The sequence below is a fragment of the Rhincodon typus genome, chromosome 21 (assembly GCF_021869965.1).
Source record: "Rhincodon typus isolate 14 chromosome 21, sRhiTyp1.1, whole genome shotgun sequence".
NCBI classification, from domain to species: Eukaryota; Metazoa; Chordata; class Chondrichthyes; order Orectolobiformes; family Rhincodontidae; genus Rhincodon; species Rhincodon typus.
Genome location: NC_063352.1, coordinates 18881279 through 18898511, shown reverse-complemented (window position 1 = coordinate 18898511; position 17233 = coordinate 18881279). Strand labels below are relative to the sequence as shown.

General features: G+C 43.2%; 1 long non-coding RNA gene and 1 pseudogene across 1 annotated transcript in view; one reads left to right on the top strand and one right to left on the bottom strand.

The window, feature by feature from the left end:
• Positions 1-17233, top strand: part of LOC125485694 — a 31776-nt gene that overhangs the window by 8727 nt on the left and 5816 nt on the right. The gene's annotated exons all lie outside the window — the stretch shown is intronic.
• LOC109919015 overlaps positions 11431-17233 on the bottom strand; it is a 13148-nt pseudogene continuing 7345 nt past the window's right edge.

Here is a 17233-nt window from a genome sequence, read left to right as displayed (position 1 = left end):
TGTTCGAGCTCCTCGTGGGAGCACGAGGCGGCGCCGATACAGTCATCAATGTAACGGAGGAAGAGGTGGGGTTTAGGGCCGGTGTAGGTACGGAAGAGGGATTGTTCCACGTAACCTACAAAGAGGCAGGCGTAGCTTGGGCCCATGCGGGTACCCATGGCTAACCCCTTTGTCTGTAGGAAGTGGGAGGAATTGAAAGAGAAGTTGTTGAGTGTGAGGACGAGTTCGGCTAAGCGGATGAGGGTATCAGTGGAGGGGGACTGGTCGGGCCTGCGGGACAGGAAGAAGCGGAGGGCCTTAAGGCCATCTGCATGGGGAATGCAGGTGTAGAGGGAAATATAAGGGAAGCTGGTTAGTGGGCAACGGAAAGAGTGGTGTGAAACAATCTGGAAAATGAGAAAAGGAGGAGGCCATTTAGCCCCTTAAGACTATTTCACCATGCAATTAGTTCACAGTTGATCTATCACCTAACATCATATACCCATATTTGCTCCAATTTCCTTAAAACCTTTTTATAACAAAGGTATTATCAATTAACTAGCATCAATTGTCTTTTGTGGAAGTGAGGTCCAAACATCTGCCAGCCTTCATGCATAAACATGTTTGTTAATTACTCTTGGCAGGCATGACTCTGGTTTTTACATTACGCGCCCCAGTACTAGATTCCCCCACTAAGCTGAAGGGGTACTGCTCTATCAACATGATTTGTTTCCCTTTCCTAGGAATAGGAAACACAAAGAGAGAGAGAGAGACAGTACTTGGTCTATCAATGCTGGAATGCAATACTCATTCAGGGAATGTTTATTTTTAATAATCCCTTTCGTCATTTTGATCATATTATTTTGTAACAAAATAGACTAAAATACAAGAGCCACTCTCTATCAGAGTTTAAGTCAAGTTAATACATTTTAAGTTAATAATTCAAAACTTTTAAAAACTGGGGCAAATAGCAATACTTTGCTACCGGGAAGAAATAACTGTGACCAGAAAGATCTGTTGGGATTTTTTTCTAGAATTGTGAACTGTCTTGTGTTAGTGGAATGAATTTAATAATCAACTTTTTTTGATGAAGCTTTTTGCCCCCAAATTAGAACCTCACTTCTCATTTTATTGGTCATGAGGGCTGCTTTGATTCAGATAGTCGCTCTATTACTTAACTTCATATACCCATTTTTGGTACAATTTCCTTAATAGATTTTTATAAGAAAGGCATTATCAATTAACAAGCATCAGTTATCTTTTGTGGAAGAGAGTTCCAAACATCTGCTATCAAATAAAGAACTGAAGGCTGCATCTGAACTGCTGACTTTTTAAAAATTTATTTCATGGGATATGAATGCTTCTGGCATTTAATGCCCATCACTTAACGTGCTTGAGAAGGTGGTGATGATCTGTCTTCTTGAACTAATGCAGTCCGTGTGGTGTAGATACACCTATAGTACTGTGAGGGAGGAAATTTCAGGATGTTGGTGCCATGACAATTAAGGAAAAGGTAATATTGTTCCAAGTCAGGATATGACTAGAAGAGGAATTTCCTATTTGCATATACACTTGCTCTTCTAGGTGGTAGAGGTCACAGGTTTAGGGGATGTTGTCATAGTAAGCTTGACAACTTGCTGCAGCACATCTTGTTGATGGTATGCACTTCTGTCATTGTGCATCAGTGGTGGACGGAATGGATGTTGAACATGGTGAATGGAGTGCTGATGAAGCAGACAGCTTCCTGTATGATGTTGAGCTTCTTGAGTTCTTTTGGAGCTGCACTTGTTCAAGCAAGTGGAGATTTTTTAAAAAATCATTCATAAAATGAAATATCCTGTTTGTGAGACAAGATGATCCCCTATCCTTTAACTTCTACTAAGGGTTGACACCCCAAACCTCACTTTTGCCTCTTATTGGAGGTGTTGAGTGGGTTGCCGGAGATGGGTTGGATGCAGGAAGTGGAGTTGGCTGGCTGTGGACTCTCAGAACATTCTACAGTTCAAGAGATTTGATCTTAATGATGTCTGGAGCTTCCGGCTGTCATGAAATCCAATATTTTGATGTGAAACTTTAATCATCTCCGATTGAGTCATCATTGGGTCCATTCAGTGAGCACACACAATAGAAATCCTTGGACATTATTGTTGATTTCTGGATTTAGATACAATTTTATTCCCACTTAAGACCATTTGCCAAGGATTGTGACTGAGTCCATTTTGGTCGTGCACCCTATTTTATTACTAACTTCATTACTTAGTAAATGCTCCCAGTTATTTCACATGTAACAACTACCCAGAGTTCATTTTCTGAAGCTTGAGTTCCAAAGTGAAATTTAAGTCTCCTATTTCTATCATCAATTATTCATTGCCTGGAAAGTAATGTATCTTCGAATGGAGCTCTCCGTATAATGAATTTGCACATGATGCATAATCAGTTGAGAAGACTGATGTGCAAAGGACAATGTATATGCAGCAATGCTTTACGGGACTTTAGTTCAGAAATAGAAGAGTTTGATATAACTAGTCCAAATGGTAGCAACACTCATTCTAACAACCATTATTTCTGTGAAGTGTTTGAACACTGTCACTTCACAGAGATTGCCAACAATCGTTTTGGACTCATTCAATATGCAATATTCAATAGGTTTAAATGCTAATAGGAATAGGGGAAGATCAGGAGGCCATTCAGCTCCATGACCCCTGTTCCACCATTCATAGAGTCATAGAGCTGTACAGCATGGAAATAGACCATTTGTTCCAATTTGCCCATGCTGACTAGATCCCCTAAATGAATCTAGTCTCATTTGCCAGCATTTGGCCCATAATCCCTTCCTATTTATATACCCATCCAGATGCCTTTTAAATGTTGTAATTGTACCAGCCTCCACCATTGCCTCTGGCAGTTCATTCCACACACGCACCACCCTATGTGTGAAATGTTACCCCTTAGGTCTCTTTTAAATCTTTCCCCTCTCACCTTAAACCTCTGCCCTCTAAGTTTTGGACTCCCCCATCCTGGAGAAAGACTTTGGCTATTTACCCTATCCATGCCCCTCGTGATTTTATAAGCCACTATCAGATCAGCCCTCAGCCTCTGATGCTCCAGGGAAAATAGCCCCAGCCTATTAAGTTTCTCAGTGGGATCATGGCTGAAATGTATGGAAACTACATATCCACTCTGGTCACATAACCCTTCAAACCCTTTGCCTAATGAAGCTCTATCAGTCTCAGTTTTTGGCATTTTCAGTTGAGCTGAAACCTTAACAGCTTTTCTGGTACAGAGTTCCAATTTTTCATTACTCTCTGTGTGAAGAAAACCTGACAATTCCTCTGAGTGACTTAGTTCTAATTCGAATGTTTGTGCCACTTGTTTTGTTTTTCCTCACTAAAGGAAACAATTTCCTACTCTCTATCCTACCAAATCCTTCATCATCTTAATCACCTCAATTAAATCATCCCTTAATCTTCTGACCATATAGGAATATAAACTTAACCGATGCAAACGGTTCTTACAATTTAACCCTTTTTACCATTCGGGATGGCTGTCTTTTGAGAAACATTTGATAATGTAAGATATTTCCACCATCCAACGAGTGGGTACATGCATTAAATTTCAAAGAGAAAAGATTAAGATTTTTTTTAAAAATTGTCCGTGTTCCTGGGACTCCAGAGTGTGCTGTTCCAGAAGCCAGACTCTCCTGTATGGCACCTGCTGAGATGCCAATCTTGAATTAGGTGGGAGCTGTCACGGGTAGGATTTCAACACTGGAGCCTTCATTCCAGGCAAAGAAGGTGTCACCCTTGTCTGATTGACATTAGATTCAGCAGACCATCCCAGGAAGAAACAACGCAGGTCTCAAACCAGCCAGTTGATGAGACCTCCAATTTCTTAACAAGCCTTTACCCATAAAAGCAACTCTGACATCTCAAGTGAAGCATAAGGGAGTTCTCCCTGGTATTCAGGTCACTATAAATGTCTCAAACATTGCAGGAAACAAATTCTTCGGTCATTAGTCCATTGCCGTTTGTGGGAGCTGGCTGTGTGCAAATAGACTGCTGCATTTGATACAACAGTTAGTGACTACACTTTAAGATATTTAATTGGATGTGAAGCACTTTGGGACAACCTGGTTGTGTAAAAGATACCATTGAAGTTCCAATTCAGTCAAGTTCAATTCATTCAAATTCCCAATTTCTCCAGTGGTATTTTATACTTAAGATTCAATTTTGTAACCGAGTGATGTTTGAGTGTGGGAGGTAAGCTTTATGTCAGAATTAGAGAGGTGAAGAGAATTGACTATTCTTTGAGCTCAATGAATGAAACAAATCATAAACCTAATCAACAGAACAATCTGTTTAATATTGTTGTCATCCTGCTTGTCCTTAGGTGAATCTTGGGTGTCTATTGTTTAAAGATTTGAGAATGACAACACTTGATCAGGTTCCAGGTCACTGCTCCACCCAGCTCCCACTAGACAATTAACTGTCCTGTTTCAGAGCAAGTCCTTGTGGCTGAATGTACCATGATCAGATACTGGCTCACAACTCTTAGAAACTTAAATCTTCACAAAGCAGGCGGGAAGAATCCGCACTCTCTAAATATTTACATGAAAAGGGTTAATTGTGAACCATGAATGTTTGTGTTTATCAGAATTTCATAGAATTATATTGAATGTATGGCACAGAAACAGACCATTTGGACCAACTGGTCCATGTTGACATTTATGGTTCATTTTATATTGTCTCATTCTTCTTCATCTCACCTGATCAGCAGGCCCCTTTATTTATTTCACTCTTGTCTGTTTATCTGACTTCCTCTTAAGGCTATTGGCTACAATACTCCCTGCAGTAGCAAGTTCTGAATTCTCACTATTTTCTGAGTAGTGGAAGTTTCTTCTGAATTCCCAACTGGATTTATTAGTGACTAATTTATTTTCATAGCCCCAACTTCTAGTCTCTCTCATAAATAGAAACACCTGCTCCATTTCCACTCTATTAAATACATCATAATCCTAAAGGCCTTTAAAATGTCACTCCCTTTGCCTTCTCATTTCTAGAAAAGCCATAATTATACAATCTTTACTGATAGGTGTATATATCACTACCTCCCCCTTCTACTGTCATGCTTATAAATCTTGTTTTGTACTTTCATATCCATTCCATAATATGGGCAAATCTTCACAGCAGAGGCTGCGCATTGCTACTGCTATTCACTCCTTCTGAGATTTTCAGGACTATTAAAGAAATGCACAGCATCTGCTGGGGACCTTCACCTGAGCAGAGAAGAGTCAGGAAGGAGGGGGATAGGGCAGTAGATAGCGGGCCATGGTTTAGGCAGAGTTGGATGGTGGGTGGTAAAGCACAGTTGCACGAGCTCCCATGGATGTGTGAGGATGGGGCAAGAGAGACAAATCTGGAAGACCCAGACCACAGAACACATGACAGGATTAGCTATGGGCAGCAGTCTTTTTAAGTGTGGGTTAGTCAATGGGTGAGTGGATGAATGCTGAATGGTCAAGTGTGATTGGGTCAAGTCGGTGTTGTCGGGTGTGATAGTCAGGTCAGAGGGCCATCAGGAGAGTGGTTGGGCGAAGGGGTAGTCACGTTGGAGGGGTGGAGTTATCATGTGGCCATGGGAATACTTAGATTGGGGTTAGTCAGGCAATGGTGTGTAGTCAGGTGGTTGGGGTACAGTCAGGTGATTTGGAATAGTTGGGATATTGGGTACAAGTGGGGATGTTGGGGGATTAGGTGTGGTGGGCCAGTTATGGAGTTACCCAGGTGTTACGCGAGGTTTTAAACTGACTAAACTTTGCTGGGTAACTATTCAGGTAAATTGCACGGATCTGTTCCAAGTCTTTGGCTCCAGCTCAGATTAGGAAACATTTGTACAGAATCCCGAGTGGCTGAGGAATTTCCTATTGCAAGTTTAAACTTCCTAGGTAGTTCACATGTGGGTCCAAGTATCGGGACTTTTGAAGGAAGATTTGGAACATTTTGGAGACAAGAACTGTCAATGGTATTCCGTTTATGATCTAACAAAGATTCAAACACAAGTTTCACAGAACCTCAGGGATAGTAAGAACTGCTGATGCTGGAGTCAGAGATAACACAGTGTGGAGATAGTAGGAACTGCAGATGCTGGTGAATCCGAGACAACAAGGTGCAGGGCTGGATGAACACAGCAGGCCAAGCAGCATCATAGGAGCAGAGAGGCTGACGTTTCAGGCCTTGACCCTTCATCAGAAAAGGGGGAGGGGAAGGGGGCTCTGAAATAAATAGGGAGAGAGTGGGAGGCGGATAGAAGATGGATAGAGGAGAGGATAGGTGGAGAGGAAACAAACAGGTCGAAGAGGCGGGGATGGGGCCAGTAAAGGTGAGTGTATTTGGGGAGTTAGGGAGGGGATAGGTCAGTCCAGGGAGGACGGACAGGTCAAGGGGGCAGGATGAGGTTAGTCGGTAGGAGATGGAGGTGCGGCTTGAGGTGGGAGGAGGGGATAGGTGGGAGGAAGAACAATGTGGTATACTGCATCCGCTGTACCTGGTGTGGCCTCCTCTACATCGGGGAAACCAAGCGGAGGCTCGGGGACCGCTTTGCAGAACACCTACGCTCGGTTCGCAATAAACAACTGCACCTCCCAGTTGAGAACCATTTCAACTCCCCCTCCCATTCCTCAGACGACATGTCCATCCTGGGCCTCCTGCAGTGCCACAACGATGCCACCCGAAGGTTGCAGGAACAGCAACTCATATTCCGCTTGGGAACCCTGCAGCCCAATGGTATCAATGTGGATTTCACAAGTTTCAAAATCTCCCCTCCCCCTACCACATCCCAAAACCAGTCCAGCTCATCCCTGCCTCCCTAACCTGTTCTTCCTCCCACCTATGCCCTCCTCCCACCTCAAGCCGCACCTCCATCTCCTACCGACTAACCTCATCCCGCCCCCTTGACCTGTCCGTCCTCCCTGGACTGACCTATCCCCTCCCTAACTCCCTACCTACACTCACCTTTACTGGCTCCATCCCCGCCTCTTCGACCTGTTTGTTTCCTCTCCACCTATCCTCTCCTCTATCCATCTTCTATCCGCCTCCCACTCTCTCCCTATTTATTTCAGAGCCCCCTTCCCCTCCCCCTTTTCTGATGAAGGGTCAAGGCCTGAAACATCAGCCTCTCTGCTCCTATGATGCTGCTTGGCCTGCTGTGTTCATCCAGCCCTGCACCTTGTTGTCTCTTAACACAGTGTGGAGTTGGAGGAACACAGCAGGCTATGCAGCATCAGAGGGGCAGGAAAGCTGATGTTTCGGGTTGGGACCTTTCTTCTGAAGAAGGGTCCCGACCCGAAGCGTCAGTTTAGCAGAAACCCTCTGCTTGTCAATTCCATCCACTCCTCCGGAAATTTAACTGCAGTGCTCAGCTTGCTCTTCTTTTCGTGGCCTTAAGAACCTAAGTTGTTACTTTTCATGATCTGGAAGCCTCGGGGTGCAGCTGTTAGGAGAAGAAATGGGCCTTGAATAGACAACCGTTTGTCCCTGTAGATGAGCAGTTGTACTAAGGGAGGTTGACTCACTCAATGCACAGGGAGTCATAAGATTGGATTCATTTTATATCTGAGGGCTTTCTGAGTGTTTGGGTGTTTTGAAAAGGACACACTTTGTGTGAACACTTGCAAGGTATCTAAACAGCCAACCTAATCTGTAGAAATAGTACTGAGTGTGTGAATTCAGTTCAGGGATGCGTACTTTAGTGGACAAATGAGGCAGGTGATGATAATGCAGAGACCAACAATTTTACCAAACAGGAAATGCCCATAAGCTTCAAAATCTTTCCTCTCCCCTCCCCCAACCACATCCCAAAACCAGCCCAGTTCGTCCCCACCTCCCTAACCTGTCCTTCCTCCCACCTATCCCCTCCTCCCACCTCAAGCCCCACCCCCATCTCCTACCTACTAGCCTCATCCCACCCCCTTGACCTGTCCGTCCTCCCTGGACTGACATATCCCCTCCCTAACTCCCCACCTACACTCACCTTTACTGGCTCCACCTGTGCCTCTTTGACCTGTCTGTCTCCTCTCCACCTATCTTCTCCTTTATCCATCTTCTATCCGCTTCCCCCTCTCTCCCTATTTATTTCAGAATCCCCTTCCCCTCCTCCATTTCTGAAGAAAGGTCTAGGCCCGAAATGTCAGCTTTCCTGCTCCTCTGATGCTGCTTGGCCTGCTGTGTTCATCCAGCTCTATACCTTGTTATCTCAGATTCTCCAGCATCTGCAGTTCCTACTGTCTCATGCCCATAAATACTTACTAACAGCTTTGTGATGCTTCCCATTACTTTGAGACAATGAGATTGTTTTCCTTACAGCAATGAAAATTAAAGGGAGCAAATTAATTTTCAAAATGATGAAGTATTTCAAGGAGTTGATCAGAAGAAACTACTTCCAATGACTGGAGGGTCAGTAACCTTAGGTCACAGGTTTAACATAACTGGCAAAAATCCCAGCAATATGAGGATTGTTTTTTACTCAGTGAGTTATCATCATCTAGGAAGTGCTTGTCCTACACACCAAGTTGAGGTAGGCAGTCAATTTTATAAATAAGAGCACTTCTAGAGGTGATTTTCCTGGCCTGCCAACATTTTGCCCATGGTAAAACAAACGACCGGAAGATGGGAATCTAATTAGTTTCCCTATGGTCTTCCATGAATCATTTGAGCTGGAGGCTTCATTCCCCAAAGAAGGCCAATGGAGAGGGGAGGGTGAGGAAGCCCAACTCCTGCCATCACTATCTAACTCTTCCATCCCCCACCACTACACCCTAGCCTCCCTACCACCAGCCCTGTCTGCAGTCATAGAGTCAAAGAGGTGTACAGCACGGAAACAGGCTCTTTTGTCCAACTCATCCATGCCAACCAGATATTTTAAATTAATCTAGTCCCATTTGCCAGCATTTCCCTTTGATTTTTAATTGCTTTACTTACCTCTCCATTGAGGACTGTATAGCACAATGCACAAGACTTGTTGCCTGTGGAAGGTATATTAGTAATATGGTGAAACAGCTTGAAAATCCTTCTGGTACACCCAATGGCAGATCGTAAAGAGTGGGAGAGTTTCCTGGTCAGCCATCCTGGAGAAGGCAATGGCAAGCCACTGCAGTATTTTGCCCTTAAGTTTCGGCCAATCCAATGGATGTCGATAGCCCAATCCTTGGAAACAAGAATGGATGCAGATAAACTTACCTCTGGGGTGCCTCCATATTAAGCAGCCCAGGATTTCTCAGCAGCACCCATTCTTATTGTGCTAGCGCCATCTACATCCCTTAATTGAATGAGGAACCTAGAAGCTGCTTTAAAAACACTGCCTCTGATTAAGAATGTGGAGCTGGTCTTGCTGCCACTGAATGTGGTTTCAGGACCTTCCCCAAACCTGGTCTCAATGTTGGGATCAGGAGAGAAACCTAGCTCTGATTTCTTATTTGTGAGCTCTGATTGTTTTCCTTAATATGTATTTTAATAATCAACATGTTCAGAGAATTCACTACACACCTCTGGAGCATGTGGGACTTGAACCCAGGTCTTTTGGTTCATTAGCACTGCTCCACAAGATCCCATTTGTTTTCTTTAATAGGAAATTGTGACAAGGGTATTGAGCAATGTCTGGCATATAATAAACATTGAGGAGATTAGTTGCTCCCGAGGCAGAGGAAGGTTTGGAAAGTGGGTGTTTTACCCACTGGCCAGCCTGCTGGTCTTGTTCCTGCTTCCAGCTATGTTTGGGGGAGTACAGTCCTGGCAGGGTGATGGAATGATTGCAAGGATCACAATTGGGGTTGCAGGCCATCCAAGAGAAGACTGTGATAGTCTGGCAGCTATAGCCACAGTATTTATGAATCTTCAGAGTGTGCCTCCACCTTAAGGTGTCTTCACAGTTCTACTGCACCTGTCTCTTCCTTTGAGTCTGCTGCACTCACATTGACCCTCCTTGCTACAGAGCCAACCCAACATTCTAAATTGGACATGCCTCCTGAAAGTGACTGCTCAATTGTCCATCTCTTTGAAAAATCTCTTCCAGTCTCCCCCAATACGATCACTTTCACATCTTTCATTATTATTCATTACCCGGAATTCAGCTGGAGTGGGGATCAGAAACCTCTGAATCTAAAATTTACACCAACTTGAGCTATTAGTGCAGCAAGTGAATGTTGGGGATTGAGGCAGTTTGTCATTTCACATTTGCCCTCAAACCTCAGCAACAATAAGGCAAATGCCCAAAGATTTTACAAACAAAAATTAATTCACAAGACGTGACATCAATGCCAAGGTCCCACCCATAGTTGTCCTTGAGAAAAAGGTAGTATGGTGAGCCACTTTCTTGAATGGAGCTGAATGGCTTGCTGGATATTTCAGAGTCAATCCTGTCACTGTGGGTCTAGAGACATATGTAGGCCAGATCAGATAATCATGGCAGAGTCATTCCCTAAAAGGTATTAATTATATTATTTTTCATGATCATCTGGTCACTATTATTGATACTAACTTTATATTTCATGTTTTTATTTAATCAACTGAACGTCATTTCTCCAACAGCTATTTATCAGGATTTGAACTCATGCCCCTGGATTGTCAATCGAAACTTAGGAACACTGAGTTTAGGATCAGGGTAGACCATTTCATCCTTCAAGCTGGCTCTTCCAATCAACATGATCATGGAGGCTCTGGTGATGGTCTGAACTCCACTGATGACTAGTAAAGTAAAAAGAAATTGATTACTTGATTAACTGATTTGGTAGTTGACGACTAATCTAGCAACCAAACCACAATGCCCAACCAGGCACCATTTACTGGAGCAGACCTTTAGCCAACGAGCAGATAGAGAAATAACTTGCATTTGTCCTTTGTGTTTCATAGCAAGAAAATACTTGAGAAGTTCAGTCACTGTTGAAACATAAGAAATGCAGCAGGAAATTTGAGCTCAGCAAGCTCCTGATGCTAATTTTTTTTGGAGATGTTGGTTGAGGATTAAATGTCTGTTAGGATGCCAGGGAGAGCTCCTCTTTACTCCTTTGAATAGCACCTGGTCTTTTATGTATATCTGAGAGAGCAGCCAAAGCCCTGGTTTAAAATCTCATCTGAACAAAAGTAACAGATAGTGTAGTCTCTTCTCATGCGATCTGTACTGTATAAAGTCCAATCAATGCATCATATATTAGCACTTTTCAAAAGAGTTTAGTTAAATCCCATCATAAACTTGGTCTCAATAAGTATTTTATTTAGTCTTGAGAGACCTTTAAAAAGCAAACAAATCAATCACATCTATACAATGCATTTGTGGAGCGTACACTTCATTCATGTTACTTGATTGTACAAACACATTGTACAGATATCTCAGAGATTGTATCTGTATGCATCAGGACACAGGCTTCATTGATTAGTTCCTTATTCCCGTCTCTAGTCTTCTTTAAGATTGAACAAGTTGCCGGAATTCTGCAACAAGAACATTAGGTAAAGATGTGATTGCACTTGAAAGGGTACACAGCAGATTAATGAAGATAGTAGGAACTGCAGATGCTGGAGAATCTGAGATAACAAGGTGTAGAGCTGGATGAACACAGCAGGCCAAGCAGCATCATAGGAGCAGGAAGGCTGACTTTCCAGTCGCCTCCCAGTCACGAACCATTTCAACTCCCCCTCCCATTCCTTAGACGACATGTCCATCCTGGGCCTCCTGCAGTGCCACAACGATGCCACCCGAAGGTTGCAGGAACAGCAACTCATATTCCGCTTGGGAACCCTGCAGCCCAATGGTATCAATGTGGATTTCACAAGCTTCAAAATCTCCCCTCCCCCTACCGCATCCCAAAACCAGCCCAGCTCGTCCCCGCCTCCCTAACCTGTCCTTCCTCCCACCTATCCCCTCCTCCTATCCCCTCAAGCCACACCTCCATTTCCTACCTACTAACCTCATCCCGCCCCCTTGACCTGTCCGTCCTCCCTGGACTGACCTATCTCCTCCCTAACTCCCCCCCTATACTCACCTTTACTGGCTCCATCCCCGCCTCTTTGACCTGTTTGTTTCCTCTCCACCTATCTTCTCCTCTATCCATCTTCTATCCGCCTCCCCCTCTCTCTCTATTTATTTCAGAACCCCCTTCCCCTCCCCCATTTCTGATGAAGGGTCTAGGCCTGAAACGTCAGCCTTCCTGCTCCTATGATGCTGCTTGGCCTGCTGTGTTCATCCAGCTCTACACCTTGTTATCTCAGACTAATGAAGATGTTGTCATTTTAAAAATTAAGCAAGACTGGGCAGGGGAGGAAACAGAGGAGGTTGCGGGGAGACCCAGTTAAAGTGCCCAGCATTATGAAAGGTGTAAATGGAGAGTGTGAAGGAAGGCCCTAGTTGTTTTAGTTGAAGGGTCCTAACAAGAGGGATTTAGGGTAAGAGCAGATTTAAAGGGAATTGGAGGAGAATTTTTCACCCAGGCAGTGGTGGGAATCTGGATACCTGAAAGGGAAGTGGAAGCAGAAAAGCTTGTAACATTTAAAAAGTTCTTGGATGTGCACATGAAATGTTGTTACCTGGAAGGGCATGGACTGAGAGCTGAAAAGTGGGATTAAACTGAATGGCACAGATATAATAGGCTAAATAGTGTCTTTCTGCACTCTAAGAGTCAATGACTGAATCATAATGCATACATTAATAAATCAATAGGAGGGCAAGGTGGATTTTGGTTCACGCGGATTTGAGCTCACCTGAGGAATGCAGTAACATTGCATCAAACTGGGAGATGCTAATAAGAAGCTGAGAGACAAGATTAATTTTTGAGTGGCAATCACTTTATCAGGCTGACCTCTGATGGATGTCTCTGTTATGCAAGCCTCAGGTACAAGGTGTCATAGAGTGACACAGCACAGAAAGCGATCATTCATCCACTGAGCATGTGCTCGCTCCTTGAAAGAATTATCAAACAAATCTGTCTCCCCATCAATTGCTCTGCAATATATTGTCCTTCAAGTACTTGTTCTGTGATTATTTTGAGGAGAGATAGTTACGAACAGAAACAAGTAATTTCATTGATTGCAATGATCATTCTTTAAAAAAACAAATGAAAGTGCTGCGCCAATAGAAAATGTGCAAACAAAGAGAGAAAACAACAAACACGGAAAAAGAAAGGAGAATGAATGGAGAAGGAACAAGACAAAGCATTGCATCTCCTTTATCTTTTGGTGCACCAAAAAATGTTAGCATAGTTGTTATGGATTATTTATTTCAAGCACGAGGTACAGAAGGCAAAATCAGAGAAACAGACACCAGAGTCAGTAACTTTGAAAATGCAACCTGCATGATATAAAATGTGTGAAAAAAGTTATATTTTTAAAAGAAAGTATTTGCAATTTTATAACCCACTTCACTAAATCAGGAGTCCCAAAGTGCTATCCAAAGTGTTATAGAAACTCATACCAGTGCAGCAAGCTCCCACAAAGTACAATATGATAGTAACAGATTGTCTGTTTTAGCAATGTTGATTGAGGGATAAAAATTATTCAGGACACCAGGGACAACTCCTTTGTTCTTCAAAATGGTGGCATAGGATTTTTCAAATACATGGTGGCTCAGTGGTTAGCACTGCTGCCTCACAGTGCCAGGGACCCAGGTTCAATTCCACCCTTGGGCGACTCTCTGTGTGGAGTTTGCACATTCTCCCCATGTCTGTGTGGGTTTCTCCTAGGTGCTCCAGTTTCCTCCCACAGTCCAAAGATGTGCAGGGTAGGTGGATTGGCCATGCTAAATTGCCCGTAGTGCTAAGGGATGTTTAGGTTAGGTGGGAAAGGTAGGGGAATGGGTCTGGGTGGGATGCTGTTTGGAGGGACAGTGTGGACTTGTTGGGCCAAATGGCCTGTTTTCACACTGTAGGGATTCTATGATGATTCACATCTTCTAGAAAGGGCAGATAGAGCATCAGGATGACATTTCATCCAAGATGACATCTCCAATAGTGAAGCAGTCCCTCAGTACCACACTGTAGTGTCTGTCTGGATTATGTCATGTGGTGTTTGAACTATCATAAAAGCAAAAAATGACACATCAACAAAAATAATTCTTTAAAAAACTGTAAGTTAAAATCAAAATAAATGTAAACTGTCCAACAATTCACATGTTCATTATTAGTAATTCCAGAAGTGACTCAAGGTAAGAGTGACCCTCAGCTGAGAAGCAAATTTGCACATGTATCACTATTCCCCAAGTGAACAGATGCTGAAGTCATTTGGTCTGGGCTGTGTTTTCTTTAAATAGTGTTTAAACATACCCTCAAACCTGATTTTACCATCACCATCACTGTCTGCAGCAGAGAGCATGGATTGAGCCTCATTGTCACTCAGTTGTCTCGCATCAGTGGAGAAATACTGAAGAAACAACCTGAAGGAGAGAAACACAACTGGCTGATCAAATCACAACAAAAAAGACATTGTATTTATTTGGTGGTCTTTAATGTGGTTAAATCTCCCAAGTCTCTACATAGGAATGATTATTTAACAAAATTTAACAGCCAACCACATCAAGATGCATCAGATGACCAAACACTTGGTCAACCAGATAGATCAGAAGGACTGATTTAGAGGAGAAAGAAGTAGCGAGGTTTAGGAGGGAATTTAGGAATTCTGAGGAAGTTGAAGATAGATAAGTCCCCCGGGCCTGATGGGATTTATTCAAGGATTCTATGGGAAGCGAGGGACGAGATCGCAGGGCCTTTGGCGATGATCTTTTCGTCCTCACTGTCCACGGGTATAGTGCCGGAAGATTGGAAAGTGGCAAACGTCATTCCCTTGTTCAAAAAAGGGAAGAGGGATAATCCCAGAAATTACAGACCAGTTAGTTTTACATCAGTGGTGGGCAAATTATTGGAAAGGGCTCTGAGAGACAGGATTTCTGATCACTTGGAAAGGCACAGTTTGATTCGTGATAGTCAGCATGGATTTGTGAGGGGTAGATCATGCCTCACAAACCTTATTGAATTCTTTGAAGAGGTGACCAAACACGTGGATGAAGGTGGAACAGTGGATGTGGTATACATGGATTTAAGTAAGGTGTTTGATAAGGTTCCCCATGGTAGGCTCATGCAGAAGGTAAGGAGGCATGGGATAGGGGGAAATGTGGCAGATTGGATTCAGAATTGGCTGACCCTTAGAAGACAAAGGGTGGTATTGGACGGAAAATATTCAACACGGTGCTCAGTTACGAGTGGTGTACCACAAGGATCAGTTCTGAGTCCTCTTCTATTTATGATTTTTGTAAATGATTTGGATGAAGGAGTGGAAGGGTAGATTAGCAAGATTGCAGACGATACGAAGGTGGGTCGAGTTGTGGGTAGTGCTGAGGGCTGTTCTAGGTTACAAAGGGACATTGATAGAATGCAGAGCTGGGCTGAGAAGTGACAGATGGAGTTTAACCCTGAAAAGTGTGAGGTGATTCATTTTGGAAGGAGAAACTTGAAAGCAGAATACAGGGTTAACGGAAAGATTCTTGGCAGTGTGGAGGAGCAGAGGGATCTTGGGGTTCATGTTCACAGTTCTCTGAAAGCTGCCACCCAGGTGGATAGAGTTGTTAAGAAGGCGTATGGTGTGTTAGATTTCATGAATAGAGGGATTGAGTTCAAGAGCCGTGAAGTTATGGTCCAGCTATACAAAAGCCTGGTTCGGCCACATCTGGAGTATTGTGTCCAGTTCTGGTCACCTCATTACAGGAAAGATGTGGAAGCATTGGAAAAGGTGCAGAGGAGATTTACCAGGATGTGGCCTGGAATGGAGGGAAGGTCTTACAAGGAAAGGTTGAGAGAGCTAGGGCTTTTCTCTTTAGAATGTCAAAGGGTGAGAGGTGACTTGATAGAGGTGTACAAAATGATCAGAGGTATAGATAGAGTAGACAGCCAGAGACTTTTTCCTAGGGTGGAGGTAGCTATTATGAGGGGGCATAGTTTTAAAGTGAGTGGAGGTAGATATCGGGGAGACGTCAGAGGTAAGTTCTTTACTCAGAGAGTGGTAGGGGCGTGGAATGCATTGCCAGAGAGGGTAGTGGAGTTGGCCTCATTAGGGGCATTTAAGCGGCTATTAGATAGGCGTATGGATGACAGTATAAGGTAGGCGTGGAGGTTAGATAGACCTTAGGTTTCGGGTAAAAGTTCGGCACAACATCGTGGGCTGAAGGGCCTGTACTGTGCTGTACTGTTCTATGTTCTATGTTCTATGTTCTATGTTCTAGAGCTTAGGATCAGATAGTTGAAGGCACAGCCGCCAATCAGGGGAACAGTAGAAATCATAGGTTTGCAAAAGAGCAGAATTAGAGGAATGCAGAGATGTCAGAGGTTTATGTGATTGGAGGAGATTAAAACGGTCAGGAGGGGAAAGAGAAATGGTGGGGGTGGATGGGGTGAGGTTGGAGAGGGGGACGATTTGAAAAGAATGTGAATTTTAAGATGGCATCACTGCCAGACAGGGAGCCAATAGGAGGATGGAGATGATGCCCTGATGTGATTGTCACAGAAGTTACAAAAAAAATGGAATTTCAGAAATTGGTTCCAGGCAAAACTAAAACAATCCTAGGATCCCATTTCAGAATCATAGAACAACCTGACACAGAAGCAGGCCCATGGTGCCTGCATTGACTTCTTACAAGAGTTATCCAATTAATCCTATTCCCTGTCTCTTTCCTGGTTTTCTGCAACTGTTATTTTCTTTTAAACTATATATTCTGATTCTCTTTGAAAGTTACTACGGAGTCTGCATCCTCCACTCTTACTGTCTATGAATTCTAGATGACAATATTAAAAAATGTTAAGCAATGTTAAAAAAAGTTCTCGTCTTGCATCTGGTTCTTCTGCCAATTAAGTCGCCTAAGCCAATTACAATTGAATAGAACAACAATGGCTTAATTAGCTGTCTGTGTTAGGCTGTTTGAATTACTCATGAAGATTGATGATTACCATGTTATCCAGTCATCCATCAAGAATGTGATTCAGCAGATTGATACCTATGACTGACACTTTGTTCAACTGATAATACCATGTTAAACTCTCTTTGTTCAATAATAACCCACTAATTCATGCTTTTCTATTAAGTTTATTTTAACATATAAAATCAACATTCCTGATGAAATTAGAAAAAAACTCCGCAATCAGATAGTCATTTAGCATTCATTGGAATATGGAGTGTCCATTCTCACAAACATCTCACCCATTCTTGCGATAACGAGGTGTAGAGCTGGATGA